Genomic DNA, 5,850 nt, shown 5'->3' on the forward strand with positions numbered 1-5,850 from the left:
AGATGATTGCATAGCTCTTTCCAATAACCTTTGCCAGAAAGTATTAAACAGAATACATCATGGCTATCTGAGCTTATGAAATGGAGCAAAAGAAGAGTATGGGCCACAGCATTTTGGCAAGCATCCCCCAAAGAAACTGATGAAAAAGTAGCTTCTTGGCTGGTATGCCAGCTCTTATAGCATGAAAATATGAAAGAGATACTAACGAGAAGACCAGCAACTGTCAGACTTGGGAACAAGTTGGCACATGAAGAAACAACAACAAAAACAACAACAGTTATTACTACTATTAGAGAACAAACATAAAGAGGTGAGAATATAAATACATAATATTTATATAAAGTTAATATTGGCAAGTATAAAAAATTTAAAATATGACTTTTAACAAAATATACTGTTTGGGTATATAAAAATAATTTTGGCATTTACCTAATTTATAAGTGAATTTATACAGAATATCTACCTAATTAAGGAGTACCCATTGGGAGGAAATGTTTACTACCTTTAAGTTCTTCAAATTGATCTCCTGTATATTCATTATGTTAAATGATCTACCAATGACAAGTTGAATCCTGATGAATTATTGAGGATCACATAAAAAGAATTCAAAATTAACTGAAATAATTATTATACTTTTAAAGTATTATGTACAAATGTTAAAAGTCTTAAGCCAGTGGGCGCCTGGGTGTCTCAGTTGGTTAAGCATCAGACTCTTGATTTCAGCTCAGGTCATGATCTCAGGATTGTGAGATTGAACCCAGCTCCATGGTGTAGAGCTTGTATAAGGTTCTCTCTCTCTCTCCATCTCCCTCTGACGTCCCCCCACCCCCCCAAAAAGTCCTAAACCAAATAATAAATAACAAACCCTCCAAAATATCTATGATAAATTTAGGCTGTGATTACTTTGACAAGATGTCTGAAAAAGGAATTTGTTTATTTTACTTACCTTTTGTAAAACAGCCGTGTAGTTTCAAAAGGTCTACATTTTCCTTCTTGAGTAAGTAGTTCACATCTGATCTTTTACACACATATCTGTGAAAAGGCTGCTTTATATGCACAAGAATTACAAGAAGCACTGTATATGTTAACATACTGATGTTTGCATCAACTTTGGGGATGAATTTGTTTAATATAAGATCAATGTTTACTTTTTACTAATGTTATCACTAATACATTTTTTAAAATTTAAATGAAGCACACAAATGGTATTAAAACCCATTGTCAAAAAAAAAAAGTCATCACAATTCAGGCCATATAGACCATAAAATGTTGGACAATATGTTCTAACCCTTGTGACACAGTGATTCACTATGCTTACCATGCATTTTCAGACTATAAATACTATCATTAAAATGAATGATGCTTATAAACCTGTTTATAAATGAAACAACAAATGAAAAACAAGTGAAATATAAATTTTAAGTTGGAAAATACTATGTAATTCATTTGTGATTTTTTTTTTTGTTACATAAAAGTTTTGATAGATCTATTATTAGTTCCAAATGCTCTTAGGGCCAAGGATAGTTATGTTACACATATCATGCAATAGAAACCGTAATGATAGTACTTAAATTGCTCTTGATTTGAGTACCACATCTTTCATCTGATACTGGGTAAATCACACAATCTTTGTTTCTTCAGTCATAAGACATGAAATTACTTCCTGTTATATTTTCTATCACAACACTGTCATAAGCATAAATGTTTAAAGCACTATAAATTTGAAAGGTTCTATTAGCTTAGTTAGGAATCCACAATTTTAGGAAGCAGTTTCAACTAAAAATATGATTCTCTATAATGAACTAATCATAATATTACATCTCTTGGAGAAAGAACCTGATATGATAAAATCAATTTATCTGTGTCTTTTATGGAGCTCAAGTTGGAAAACAAATGACCAAGATGATGGACAAACATAGGCTTAATATTTCTGTCCATGTTTTAATCTTCATCTCCTGCAGGATAGCTATTTAGAACATGAAACAAAAGGGTTTATTTCTAGTCATCTTTTTAAGTTCTAGTATGTTTTCATTAGAAACGACATGTCACTAAAATCCTGGTGACAGAGAGAGAGACAAAATATTTATCATCAAAGCTACCATATGAGGGCAAAGATAAATATTTTTCTCCTTTCTGTAACTACAGGAATGTTAAAAGTGTTGGCATATAGTAGGATGTAAAAAGAATATTGTTACATAAGTGAATCACTTTGTTTGAATTTGGATTGTGTTTGGGAAGTATCTAGAAGAGGAAAATTAAAGATACAGAAAGTATATTAGGACTACTAGGAGTTAAGAGGAGGAGGGAATGGGGAGTTATTTGTTAATTGGAACAGAGTTTGTTTGGAATGATGAAAAAATTTTGGAAATAGTGGTGGTGGTTGTATAACATTGTGACTGTGATTAATGCAATTGTACAAATAAAAATTGTTAAAATGGTAAATTTTGTTATATATTTTCCCTAATAAAAATATTTTAAAAACTATAACTCTAGGGGCACCTGGGTGGCTCAGTCGTTAAGCATCTGCCTTTGGCTTGGGTCATGGTCCCAGTGTCCTGGGATCGAGTCCCACATGGGGCTCCCTGCTTGGCAGGAAGCCTGCTTCTCCGTCTCCCACTCCCCCTGCTTGTGTTCCCTCTCTTGCTGTGTCTCTCTCTGTCAAATAAATAAATAATATCTTTTAAAAAAATTATAACTCCAATCCAGAAAAATTAACTGATTTAGAAATAAGCGGATAAAATCACTCAACAGACTCAAGGAAAAGTAAGCATTTATGATCCTCAGGAACCTATATCTTAAAATATATTACCGGTCACATATGGTTTTCAAGTAAAATTTACATAACATAAAATGAATATGTCTTAAGTGGAGAACTGATGAATTTTGATAAATATACACACCCATGAAACCATTGTCCCTACCAAGATATAGAACATTACCATTGCCTTAGAAATGTTCCCCTTTCAAGGGGGCACTGAAGATGGCTTCTAAAAATTTGCCAGTCAAGATTGATAATATTTCAGGAATTTTTGTGAGCTAGTTATTAAACACAGGCATTATTAAAAAGCAAATTATATGAACTTACAACTAAATTTATTTAAAACAAAATTAATAAAAAAGATCTTAATTATTTTACTGCATTTTACTGTTATCCTCTTGAGGTTATTTGTCTATCACATCTGTGTGGAAATACTATATTGTGGTGTGTTACTGCACATTCCTGACTCTGTGTTCAATAACTTCATGATGGTAGCTGGAAAAGGGCAAGGTCAGTATTTACAATATGGAAATCACAATTTTTAAAATTAAGACTTTTTTCCCCTACAGAGAGTTTCTGAGACACATGCATGCACATCACTGCTCACCTATCCAGCTATCTACCACCCCCAAGGCAACCTCTGTTTTTCACTTATAAACCATAGCTTAATTTTGCCCATTCTTGAATTTCATATGAATGGAATCCTAGATAATATTCTGTTTTGCACCTGGCTTCTTCTGTTCAATACATATTTTTGAGATTTCCCCCCATATTTCTGCATATATCAGGAGCCTGTTCTTTTAACTGCTGAGTGAGTAGTGGGCCACTGCAGGATTATGCTACAATTTGTTTGCCCAGGCTTCTGAAGACAGTAATTGATTTATTTGTAATTTTAAGTTATTTTTTTTTACAACAAAGCAGTTTATTTGTGATCAGTGTTTAAGACTCTGTACATCCTTCACAAATTTAATTTTACATAATCTGATACTCCTCCTAAGACTCAATCTCTGCACTGCTAGATTTATTTCCCTAGGACAGAAGGGCTGGTATAAGGTATTTTCCGGAAGTGAGGTACCGTTTCACAGAACTAGTTCCTTGTTGTTTGTTTTCAAGTTGTAGAGAACTAAATTTGCATTTGTTAAAATCAAAAAGTAGGAAAGATGTTCTTTACAAATAATTTTGATCAAGTATGTGTTCAAAGAAAGCAGGATAAAAAGGCTTTTCCTCTAACATTCTGTATTGTGCTGTATTTGTTGTTCAGTAGGAATTAGCTTCTGTCATTTGCTAAAAGAATGAGTAGTGGGGAACAGGATATGTTGGGAATTTCATAACGGGCAACAGAGCCATTCTCTTGGGTAAACCATAAGCAGGGGCAGCTGTGCTGTAACCATACGGTGCTCCATAGCCTGGAGCTATGTAGCCAGGAGCAGCTGTAGCCCCAACAAAAGCTCCCCTTGTTAGAGCTCCTCTTCCTCTGCCCCAAACAGCTTGGACTGCTGCAGACTCAGCTGTATTCACAATACCCTTTGTCTGAGGGATAATCTTTTTTCTTATTATTTGCTGCATTGGGTCCAGAAAACAGCTTCTCCAGGGCAGCTAAAGCTGCACTTGCCTTTGCCACTTTCTTATTTGGACCTGCACCTCTGAATTTCTGTCCATCTACTTCTACCTCCATTATAAAGCATTTGTCAAGGCTTCCACCAGTCTCTGAGATGAGTTCATACTTAAGACCTCTTCTTTTTTCACTGAGCTCCATTACAGGATTTTGCCACTTGCTGTGAGGATAGGGCCCTAAGTTCTTACCTCTAAGGTACTGGAGGTTTCAGTTGTAGAATTTCCAGTATTATTGTTTGAGTTTGAAGACACTGTTTCATTTTTGCCTTCATTATCTGATTTTTCATCGGAACTCATACATTCAAAGCCCGTTGGGTATCCCATTGCTTGTAATGCCTTCACTGCTACATGAAGTTTTGCCATTTTCTTGGATGGCCCTGAGGCTTCATATGTTGTACCGTCCACATCTACAGACATTGTGAAGCCTGGGGCATGGACGGGGCCAGACTGAGACACAAGCTTATGTTGAAGCCCGGGCCTGATCTGATTTAGCCTCATTAGTACATTCATAAGGTCTATTGCTTTGCTATCCAGAATTTTCCTTAAGTTTCATTTCATCTTATTGGGATTTTTATCATCCCCTAATCCATCTTCAAATCAATCTATCTTCAAAGGAAGCGGCTACAAACATTTTTGTACAGTCTTTAGTGGATATACTTTTTTTCTAATTTCTTTTATGTAAATATCTAAAAGTAGAATTGATGGATCATGGAGAGGTATATATTTAACTTTTTAAGACACTGCCAGATTTGCAAAGGGTGTGTACCATTTCGCATTCTCACCAGCAACATGAGAGTGCCAATAGCTCTACTTCTTCACTAACATTTAGTGTTGTCAATCTTTCAAGTTTTAGCAATTCTAGAAGATTTGAAATGATCTCATTGTGGTTTTAATTTGATGATGAATGCTGTCGAACATCTTTCCATGTGCTTATTAGCCATCTGTTTATCTTCATTTACGAAGTGCCTCTTGCCTAATTATTTTGAAATTAACTTGTTGCTTTGTGTGAATTCTTTGTATTGTTGATACGAGTCCTTTATCAAATGCATGTATTGTAAAAATTTTCTCTGTGGTCTTCTTTAAAAAAAGGTATATTTGGATGAAAAATTCTAATTTTGAGGAATACAATTTTTTTCTTTCATTGGGTGTTTTGGTTCAAAGAAATCCTTTCTTACCTCAAGGTTCTTAAAATGTACTTCTGTGTTTTCATCTAGCAGCTTTCTTATTTTAGTTTGTGCTGTCCATATTTCATCTTATAAATATTTTTGTGTCAAACTTTTTTTTAAGATTTTATTTATTTATTCATGAGAGACAGAGAGAGAGAGAGAGAAACAGAGGGAGAAGCAGGCTCCAGGGAGCCCGATGTGGGACTCGATCCAAGGACCCTGGGATAATGACCTGAGCCGAAGGCAGACGCTTAACCATCTGAGCCACCCAGGCACCCCTGTATCAAACTTGATGTAGATGTTGAAGTATTT

At 34.8% G+C, this 5,850-nt stretch overlaps 1 pseudogene; it reads right to left on the reverse strand.

The window, feature by feature from the left end:
- Nucleotides 1-3,983: 3,983 nt before the first annotated feature.
- On the reverse strand, nucleotides 3,984-4,969 carry LOC113922387 (annotated as a pseudogene).
- Nucleotides 4,970-5,850: the final 881 nt, after the last annotated feature.

This window comes from Zalophus californianus, chromosome 9 (genome assembly GCF_009762305.2).
Source record: "Zalophus californianus isolate mZalCal1 chromosome 9, mZalCal1.pri.v2, whole genome shotgun sequence".
Lineage (NCBI taxonomy): Eukaryota > Metazoa > Chordata > Mammalia > Carnivora > Otariidae > Zalophus > Zalophus californianus.